Source organism: Coffea arabica, chromosome 1c (assembly GCF_036785885.1).
Source record: "Coffea arabica cultivar ET-39 chromosome 1c, Coffea Arabica ET-39 HiFi, whole genome shotgun sequence".
Classification (NCBI taxonomy): Eukaryota; Viridiplantae; Streptophyta; class Magnoliopsida; order Gentianales; family Rubiaceae; genus Coffea; species Coffea arabica.
Window position 1 is genome coordinate 15,045,046 of NC_092310.1, and position 11,584 is coordinate 15,056,629.

General features: G+C 39.2%; 1 long non-coding RNA gene across 1 annotated transcript; it reads left to right on the forward strand.

Moving 5' to 3' along the window:
• The first annotated feature begins 5,325 nt into the window (after positions 1-5,325).
• Positions 5,326-6,320, forward strand: LOC140006345 (uncharacterized). Its single transcript, XR_011813971.1, has 2 exons — positions 5,326-5,388; positions 6,113-6,320. It is a non-coding gene; the product is annotated as an uncharacterized lncRNA (long non-coding RNA).
• The last annotated feature ends 5,264 nt before the right edge of the window (positions 6,321-11,584 follow it).

Genomic DNA, 11,584 nt, shown 5'->3' on the forward strand with positions numbered 1-11,584 from the left:
AACCTAGAAAAACTGATAACTACAACCACCACGCCAACTATATACATCTTACTCGTCAATTTTTAACAAATACAAATTCAAGTATTCTATAGCTAAAAATCTAACCACCTTCCCGAGCGATCCCCGCGTCGGCCCCCTGCTAAGGAAAACAAATGGAACGGGGTAAGCTATATGCTTAGTAAGTAAACAGGGGCAAAAGCGTAAATTTCACGTAACAACAGTTACACAGTAAGAGTAAAGCAAAAATAGAAAAGTAACATCACATGATAAGGATACAGGTGGCTCCAAAGCCAAATCGTTTGCCATGCGTGACCTCCTGCCGACACTCCGTCGACCACAAATAATGGTCCGTAGAACTCCACTTGTACTCCTACCGTACACCTTATCACCCTCTCTGGCCAGACACCTCACAAACTTGCTCGAGCGAACGAAATTGAGCTTGGTTCACAAGCTCGGGTCACAAACTTGGTCCACATAATCGGTGAACCGGATTCACAAACTTGGTGACCTCAAACCAGGTTGGACTGACTTCGACCAAGCCCTAACCGGCTCGAATAGTCCATCTAGGTCATGAGATTGGGCCCCAAACTCACAAACTTCACAAAATTTACTCAAAAGTCACCCCAAGCCACAAGCTCAGGGGGTTTAGTTCCAAAAGGATTCATATACATATGTCATGTACAAATATGTGCGCAAATTAGGGTTTAGGTCGAGTGCGATAAAGTACACCCTCGCCTAGGTACCCTTTTCATACATATCGAAACACATAAGCAACTAACACATAAGAGCGGCCTGAATACTTACACAACGAACAAGGATAACAAAAGGACGAAATTCGCGTCGCGAAGAGTAGCTAGTAGGCCCCACCGGCTCCACCTAGCTCACCACCGTCTGAAATAGAAGATTGCATCACATAATATCACAAACAGCTACTAATGTGCCTAAAACAAGCAAAACGACAAAATTGGCACATGCAAGTGCGGAAACGGCATACGGAAACGGGAATGGCGGCCTAGCCGTTTTGCCATCAAAACTATTTTGAGCACAATCGAGGCTACGAGTGTCGGATCAAGGTACATGAGGTACTGTTGCGAAGCTAAGAGAAAAGTCTATAACTTTCATGAAGACACCCAAAACCGGATCTGAACAGAGATGGGTCGAAAGTATAAAAAACCGTGCCAGAAATTTGCACTTTAAGGTGACGGACAGGGTATGTTTGCTGGATCGTAACTCCCAGCTCACAAATCCAAATCAAGAAATTCCAAAGGCATTAGAAAGATGAGACATAAGGGTAAAACTTTGTTGTTTTGGCCAAGTCCTGAATCCACTCAGAACAGAACGAAATTTGAGTGTCAAAGTACCCATCAGAACTGTCCAGATTCAAAGGCAGTTCTGACAATCGATCTTGTTTTGGTCATAACAGGAGCTACGGAACTCGGATTTCGACGCACTTTATACCATTTCGAAGCTAAAACCAAGATCTACATTGCTTATGAAGGGGTTAACACCCAGTTCGTGCGTTATCAAAACGGACAAAACAGGGGCAGAAGCTAAATCCAGAAACGCGGCAGAATTCGGAGTTTAGAATAGATTCGACTATTTTGGCCATAACTCAGGCTACATAGATCCGTTTGGGGTGTTCTTGGTGGCGTTGAAAAGATAAGATAGAGTACTAAAACTTTCATGTTCTGGAAAAGGCTAAATCCTCACGGAGTATATTGAATAAACACAGCTAAATAGACTGAAGTGTCTACGCGGAACATGGAATTTAACCTAGGGCAGCAAGGGTATTTTGGTCTTTTCACAGGTTACGTTGCTCCGATTGAGTTGAAATTTTGTAGAAACCTATAAAATGCCATTCTCTACAACTTTCATGTTTTATGCCAAGCCTAATTCGGCCTCTAACCACACGAAATGGAACCGGACAGAACAGGGTAAAAATTTTCCAGAAATCTGGAATTTTTGGTATTTCAAGCCAAACTTCACATTTTTATCTCGAATCTACCACTACTATCACCTTTACAAGATCATATACTATATATATATATATATCATATAACACCTAACCCACAAGAATTATAAGCAACTAAATCAAAACCCTAGCTCCATATTCCAACATACCATTCCAAGCTAACAAATTTACCGTCATAAGGCAAGATTAAGAGCTTCTAACTAAACTTTAACAAGATTAAATGTAAGAAAAGGATAGGAAACCATAATAACTCACCAAAGCTGCTAGCAAGAGAGAACCACAACCTTTCCCTCCAAAGTGTCACCACACAAAGCCTCTTAGGTACTAAAGGAAGAGTTTAATTGGTTTTGTTTTTTTGGATTTTCACTCAAATTAAGCTAAAAATCAAGATGGAAATTGAATGGTTTCTTCCCTCTTTTCTCTCTCACTCTCACGGCTGGAATATTCAGAAATGGTGGCTGAAATGAAGCTTGAAGAAGGTTAAGATGATAGGAATTCATTTGGGTCAAAATTGGACAAGTGTCACCTTGTGATTGCAAGTCAATTTTTTGTTCCTTTCCTTGATTTTCTGGTCAAGAATTTCGGCCCTTTGAAGAAGATATTTAGGGCCAATTTTGCTGAAATAAAAGTGAGAAGATTAAGGTAATAAAGTAGTGTTCAAGTGGTGCACTCATTCGGTAACAAACGGTAACCGTCGGTTCAACCCATTTTTCCTTATTTCGCGCGTACTAGGGTTTTCACTTATAATTGTGACGGCCCCACCTCTCCCTAAGGCGAACCAGAGGGTTCGGCGGGCCGCCTGCCCGGCTCTCGCCGGGACTCAGTCGCTCACTACATTCCTCAAACAGATTACAATATAAATCTCAAAAAAACATCATATGGTGCACAAATATACATCCAAGTCTCCAATAATTACATGTCACAAATGCAGCAGAAACTAATTCCCAAATCTCCAATATACATCAAATTCTCCAAAAATTACATATCAAAAGCGAAGCGGAAATTGTAACATCCCGAATATTAGGAGGTTGTTTGTGAAGAAAATATTAAAGTGTATTTCTTTGGGTTTGATTTAAAACCTAATTTTGTTTTAAAAAAAAAAAAGACTAGAAACCCTAATATGGTAGCCAAAAACCCTAGTTTACTTGTGACTAACCGGTTTTCCTAAATCTCTCATATTTTAATTGAAACCCTAATTTTAATTACTGGAATTGGAAAATTCCTCACGTCTTCTTAAAAATTTCCTTTTATTTGAAAATTATTATTTATTAAAGCTCTACTATCCAATTGTTCAACTATAAGAGTAAATAAACCTAGAAAATAAGGTTTTACACTTCGGTTTCAAGATTTGAGCAAAATTAGGGTTTTGTGATTTTTCCGCCGAATGAATTTTCGGTACTGGCCAAGGATCAATTTGATGATTAAAAGTGACATTTAAGTGAGAAATAATATGTGAGTAGTAGCAATGAGGTAAGGTTAGTGAATGGAAAGTAAAAACTCTAGTACGGGTGTTTTTAAGAAAAACGTCGCGAACCGGCGGGTCCCGCGTATTACCGATTGAACGCACCGCTTGACCACCATTTTTGCTTACCAAACAAATTTATTGAACTTGAACAAAATATCTTCCCCCTCATGATTATAGCTTGACCGAAATTGTGGCTCAAATACAAGGAAAGAAAGAGAAAAATTTTGTGGACAAGAATAGGCCAAGTGTTGGCCAAAAATTGTGGACACAATTACCCTTAACCTCTTACTTCCATATAAGACAAACCAAGCCTCATCTTCCTCCATATTTCTGCATAAGAACCGAGAGAGAGAGAGGGGAGGAACAACAAGAAGAAAAAAAAACTCCTTCATTTCATCTTCAATCCAACAACTTAGGGAGAAATCAAACAAAATAAACCGATTAAACTTGTTCTTGAGTGACTAGCTAGTGAGTTGTGGTGTGATTCTTGAAGGGGAGAGCTTGTGCTACTCTTGGTGACTTTTATTCAAGGTAAGAGAGTTTATCTCTCCAAGTTTTACTTCTAATCTTGTTATATTAAGCCTAGTAACTTGATTTTATGGTGAGATTATGGATGATGAGCATGTTTTAGTAGTTTTCCCCAATTTATTTGATGAACTAGGGTTCCTGATTTTCTGCTCAAGTTGATGTATGATGCATGAATGTTGCAATTAAAGTTATATAAGGTTGTTTAGTGGTGATTGGAACCAGAAATTTGAGGAAACTACACTTAGAGCTAAAAATTCCAGATTTCTGGAAAATTTCCCAAGCATTCTGTCCGAAATTGTATCTGTATGTTAAAGGCCGAATTGGCCTTTGGTCAAAGACGGAAAGTTGTAGAGAATGGTGTTTTATAGGTGCCTACAAAATTTCAGCTCAATCGGAGCAACGCAGAACGTGAAAAGTCCAAAATACCCCTACTGCTTTAAGAATTTCCCAGTAGTCCGTTTCTTCAGTTCAGTCCAGTTTATCACGATTTTTGACCAGGATCCATTCTGATTTAGCTCTGGACCAAAACATGAAAGTTGTAGTGCTCTGAAGTAGCTTTAAAATACCTCTAAGAACACCTGATTCGGACTTGTGTACACTGAGTTATGTCCATTACAGTGTTCTGCATTTAAACAGCCGGTGAATTGATTTCTGGTTGGGTAATTGGAGAATTTGACCAATTTACATTAGAAACTGGACTAAGTGACCTTCATGAACATTGTAGCTCTGTGTCTTAGCTTCGAAACGGCATAGGTTACGCCTCAATCCGATAAGCGTAGCCTCGGATATGTTATTTCCGCATTTGTACGTCAAATCTGTTTTGTGCCACATTGAACTTCTGTACTTGCTACTGTTGTGAATCTTATTATTATGATATTGTGAGCCTATGGAACGGCTCTTGACATGAATGGCTGAGATGTATAATGTTGGGTTGTGTTTGAGAAAAACAATGAAGCCTAAAAGGCTGGAAAATTAGGTAAACACTAAGGGCATGCTGCCCAAATTTACGCTCGAAAACTAGAGAACTACTTGCAACTTGAGTAAGGGTTAAGAGTGATTACTGCTTGAACCATCTAGGGTACTTGAGTATTCTTGTTCCGAGGTATATAAGGAAGGACTTGGCCGAGCTTGTACCCTTGAGAAATGAAATAATGACTATTTGGAATATGTTTCTCTTGTACTTTCGACTCGCATGGCATTTTCAAGTATAAATGTTACAAAGTTTTACCGTTTAAAAAAAGTGAGCAAGTGTTTTACGACTACTATCCGAGTGAATTTCAAATTCTTGATTTTATTGAACGAAACGTCTAAGTTTCGAACTCTAGTCATGTTTCAAAGTTCTCAAACTGAGTTTTATCGCAGATTTGGACTCCGAACTCAGAATATAACCTGAAAGTGACCAGTAAAGGCACTATATCTTTTGGTGAGTGCTTTCAAATACTGAATTGAACTTGATACTTGTACTTGATACGTGCCAATATGATTACATGCCACATGCGTGAATTGTTAGGGCAAGAGTGTACTTTATCGCACTTGCCCTTACGTGATATACTTGTTTATTGTTGCAATTGACTTGATATACTTGTTTATGATGCGCGCACTTCCTGGAATTCCAGAAACCCTGTGGCGAGTTACTCTAGTCGAGTCGGCAAGGGCTTGGTCGATTGGGTAACGAACCCTGGGTCTCTTGTATTGTCGAGTGGAGTGATATCTCCTCGACTAATCGGTATACTCGAGTATTACCACCCGTGTTCTTGAGGATTTTGGGCTCAGCTGGGGGTTGAACGGTGGACGGAGAGTCGTTTAAGTGGTGTTCTACTGGATCGGTTTCTTTACTTGAAAGTTGACGGAGTGTCAACTACTACGTGATCAAGCTCCTGATGCTGAATGGAAGTTGGCTCCTGAGAGCTATCCGTATCCTTATGCTTGAAATGATTATTGTTTATTGGATGATTGTTTCTTATGAAAATTTTTTATACTCGCTCATTTTGAGATTGCTACTTGAAGTGTTATTGCTCACTTTTATGAACTCTTCATGCTCGTTACCTTGCTAAATCGAAAACTTGTATTTATAAATAATGGTCAATTTGCTATTTGGAACCTCACTGGGCTTTTAGCTCATACCACGTTATTTGTTCTCCTTACAGGGGGTACGAGCGAGGCATAAGAGATGTAAAGGCTAGCGTAGTCTAGTTACTTTAGACTGTGTTTTGAATTTTGGTTTTGTACTCGCGCTATTCCTCGAATGGAACATTTGTACTTGGATTGTATATATTTTGAACTAGTTTAAGTATATCAAGACTTTGTACTTTGGTTTCTATCAATGTAAATTATAAGCTGGGATTGCGGATATTATTAATGGTGCTTGGGGTGTGTGCACATGATTTTAGTGAGTGAGTCCTGGCGAGAGCTGGGCAGGCGGTCCGCCAAACCCTCTGGTACGCCTTAGGGGGAGGTGGGGTCGTCACAGAAACAATTCCCAACTATACATAAAATGATTCCAACATCCAAATTGTACAAGATATAGGCCATCTAAACACGTGCACAAGTACTACAAGCCTTCCTTAGCCACGAGCCCTGTGGAGGGGAATAAAATAATTTTGGGGTGAGCTAGAAGCTCAGCGAGTAACCAGAAAATCAGTAATTAAATCGGTTTAACAATATTTCTTTTCAATGATGTCATAAATCAAATGATAAGTCCAAAAACGATTACAGCATTTACAAAACATTAAATATGGAGTATTAATAATTCAAGAAACATGTACAATGGAAACCGATAGTAACATTCATGAAAAGGATACGTTCATTTTTTTATAAATAATCCCTCGTTCATCTTTTTATTCGTTCATCTTTTTTTTTTCTTTCCGGACGTTGGCCGGTCTCCACCCATCCGGACGTAGCCGGACTCCACCCATCTGGACATAGCCGGACTACAAGGTAATACTCGAGTATACCAAATTCACCCAGGGTCACCATATCGCCCGACCGAGTCCGCTTCTGGCTCGAGTCGATCAGTAACGAAAGGCAGGTCCCAATTCAGCCAAACGGCTTACATTCATGCGCAACTAGCATTTAATCATTAATCATTGAAAATTTCATATTTATTTAGGTCGAGTGCGATAAAGTACACACTCGCCTAGAAAACTCGTCTTAACAATCATTGGAAGCACTTAACACATTATCAAACAATAATAACAAGCCAATAAGTCAAGGAATACAGCAAACAAGGAACACTCATATGCAAGTACGCATGATATGCAAGAAAACAGTTCAAAAGTAACTTTGGAAACAGGTCAAAAGTAAATAATGCAGGAAACGGTTCAAAAATAAATAATGCAGGAAACGGTTCAAAAATAACTTTAGAAATAGTTTGATGTGACAGCCCCACCTTCCCCTAAGGCGAACCAAAGAGGTTAGCGGACTGCCTGCCCAACTCTCGCCAGGACTAACGGTACAGTTTACGTCGTTCTATTACGTTCCGAAACATACCAAAGCGCGCAAACAAGTCAAAATCACTAAATAAAAAAAAATGAAAATCGAAGCCGGAATGAATAGTGCAGGACACGTCAGAATCCGGCCGGAATCTGGCCGGATACAAGGCCGAGAGCAATCCAAAATTTTTCCAAAATCCTTCCTAATCCGGCCGGCAATCCGGCCAGTTTCTGGCCGGATTCCTGGCCGGATTCGGTCCTGTTCATTCCCGCCAAATTTTTTTCCTTCTCCGTTTGAAATGCGTCTAGATCCGAAATCCATCCAATCATCAACCAAACATATATATACATTGAAATTCAACTTTTACAACCATAGTGGCATGCCAAAAACCATTTATCATGAATATACATACTCGGTTTGCCAATCAAAGAAAATGAACCCAATACACAATAGGGTTTCATTCAACAAGCTAAACAAAAGCCATTTACACTAGCTCAACTTGGCAATCGACTATCCAAATCAGTCCCAAAAGTAATTATATCCCTGTAAGGAAAACAAATGGAACGGGATGAGATAAAGCCCAGTGAGTTACTACCACATAAGCAGTAAAGATCACATAAGCATAATCTTTCATTTCAAGTACACACTTAAGAAGTAAACAAGTCGGTAAAAGGATACGGATGGCTCTCAAGAGCCCGTTTCCACGCTTACATTCTTGATCCAATCTCATTGACCCTCCGTCAATGTTTAAGAATACCCGACCGTAGATCTCACTTCACTCCATTCCTTCCACCCAACATACCCCAACCGGGCCCGCACTCCAATTCAGTAGCTTTTGGTAATACTCGAGTATACCGGAACCAAGAGTCTCATTACTACAAGGTTCCTCAGTACAGTCCCCGTGGTATGTCACTTATCACGACCAAGCCCTTGCCGGCTCGATCCAAATGACCACCAAACGGGGTTGAGCTCAGTAATACAGTGAGGTCGTTGGACATCGTCCAAACAACACCAAATCAGTTTTCCAAGATTGCAATTCAATAACTCATATAGCCAGTGCAGTATTTCAGTATAACAGTAAGCAGTCATGAATGAAATCACAAGGGGTGAGGGCGATCAAGTACACCCTCACCTCAATCACTTCCAATAACCAATTAAGCCTTCAAGGCATCAAATACACATAGAGCAAAGCCATATTATAACAAGTAAGTGAGTAGTATACTCACCAAGTGAGAAAGTGGTGTTTCATACACCGAGGTCACCAAGACGTCGTGAGCTACCGTCACGCCCTAGAATCACGCAACAAATGCAATGAGACTCGATAACGAGTCGTATAGCAATGCTGAACACAACCCCAATAGGGTTTCATATGCATGTACAAGCATAATAGCAAACCAGAAATTAAGAAAGGGCTTGAACTTAAGCCTTCATAGGAAAACCGGTTTTGACGTCATAATGCGGTAATGGTACAACTCTCACTACAATTATCGGTTGGGGGTGTAAGACCCACCGTTTCGAAGCTATGGAACAGGGCTACAATAATGTAGAAGACCACTCAATCCACTTCCTAACACAACTTAGTCAAAAGTGCCAAATACTAAACCAGAATCACCAAAACAGGTTTGCAAAACACAGAAAACTGTAATCGGTATATCTCAGTCCATAAAAGTCCAAATGCCGAAATTCCAAAGGAATATGTTAGCTAAGACATTCAGCTACATTTCATCAGAAGACACCAACTTCAAAATCCAAACCAATTCCAGTCAAAAGGGCCAATTACTAACGCAGTTTTCGCATTCTGATCAAAACAGAACAGCTACAGTAAAAACGGCATAACTCACTCTACACTCATCCAAATGACCTCAAATTTTACAGGCACCTCAAACACATCAATACCTACAACTTTCATGTTTTGAGAAAAGTCTAATTCGGCCTCTAACCCAGTGATCTAAAACCGGACAGAATTGGGATTTTATGAACCCTAACTTTCCATTTTTCACACCAAATCCAAAATTGATTGCATTTAATCACAATTCACACTCACTAGAGTCATTTCCAACCATTACAATTCATCATACAAGCCCCCAACATCAAGATCATATTAAACCAGAAAAATTCCCAATAAAATAAAAACTTCACCAAAACAAGCCAAATCAAGAGATAAATCACATTTTCAAACACTCAAGCCACTTCTAAGCATCATATAACAATTATTAGAGGTAGTAGGGTGTTCAAGCAACACTTACCAAGAAATCAAGAGAGAGAGGGATTGTGGACACCTTTGCTCTTCAAACAAACTTCACTACAACCCTTACTAGCACTAGAAGGTAAGGTTTTATGGAGTGAAATCTAACTAAACACTTGATTTGGTGGATTTTGGACCAATTGGAAGCTTGAAGTTGATGAAGTTTCTTCTTTCTTCTTGCTAGAAGGGCCGGCCAACACAAGGTAAGAAAATGGTGTTTTTTTGTGAATTTTTGGAATATTTACTTAAGTGGTCAAAAGTAAAAAAAAAATTGTCAAAAGGTGAATAGTGTTTCTTAAGTCACAACCAACCATATTGTGACACTTGTCACAATCATTAATGCATTCTTATCTTTCTTTTTCCCTCTCACATCAATCACTTCACACATTCCACTTATCTCTTAACACCCGATAAATTTTACACAGTATCCGAAACTTAACCTTATTGGCCGAATTTTTCCGAACTTTTCGCACTAGTGGGTCCCACGTCCGATATACGTTCTTAATTTCTCAAAATCCATTCGATACTAGAAAAATCATCTAAAAACTATAATTGCTCATAAAATCCACCAGGTAAATATTTCTAAGCCAGAAAATGCAAAAATTATGCAATTAAGGGAACTAAAACCCTAGGAAAATATTAGGATTTTTACGGGTTCTCACATTTGAGGTCACTCACCTCAATGGCTCAGAAATCATCCATCATATATCATTGCCTTGCTCAAATCCAAGTCTTAGATCACAAACTCAATGCAAACAAGTCCTTTAAAAGTTCGGACAGCACTTCCCCTAAATTTGCTTACTTTTCCAGCCGTCATGGCTTCATGATTTCCTCATTCCAACCCAAAGGTACACACACAACAACAAGTTCATCCAATAGCCATTCAGTAAACTCCAAGTAGTACTAGTACAAGTCAAACTAGGGAAAAGTTTGGAAATGAAAGTTAAGCTCAAAACCAGAAAAACAGTTTTGACGTCAATTTTCGGTAATGGTACCAATGGCGCTACGATTTTCGGATGAAGGTGCAAGACCCACCGTTTCGAAGCTAAGAGATAGGGCTACAATATTACAGAAGGTCACTGAACTCCGTTTCGAGTGTAACAAGGTCAAAAATGCAAGATACTACACCGGAATCACAAAAACAGATTCACAGAACGTATTCTAGCGGAAACATCATAACTCAGGCTCTACAAGTCCAAATCCAGAAATTACAAAACCATCTGAAAGCTAAGAAACAGGGATAAATTTCATCAGAAGGTCTCAACATCCAATTCGGAATCAATACCAGCCAAAACAACCAATTACAGGCGCAATTCTTACATTCGGGTAAAACCAGAACAGCAATAGTAATTTCGACTTTTCTCATTTCACACTACTCCGATTGACCAGAAATTTTGTAGGTACCTTTAAAATGTCATTCCCTACAACTTTCATGTTTTAAGCCAAGGCCAATTCGGCCTCTAACCATGAGATACAAAACCGGACAGAATTGGGGATATAAAACCCTAACTTTCTCAAATTCCTTCCAAACCCAAAATTGGTTGCAATTACCAATCATTTACACCTACTAGAGTTATTAAACATCATTTCCAACCATCATGGACTGCCATAACATCATGATCAAATTAAACCAGAAAAATCATAATAAATTAAAAACTTCACCAATTCATCTCACACCAAGAAATAAACCACAAATTTCAGCACTTTAGCTCCCACTAGGCATAACTTAAGCTTCATTAAGTGTAGGAGGAAGTTCAATCACCACTCACCTTAGCAATAGAAGAGAGAGAACAACTAGGCACCTTAACCTTCCAAATAACTCCACCAAACAACTCACAAACACTAATAGAAGAAGTTTTATGGAACAAATGCAAGATTAAACGGTTGATTTGAGAGATTGAGCAAGATTGGAGACCAAAATTGTGGAGAGTTTTCTTCCTTT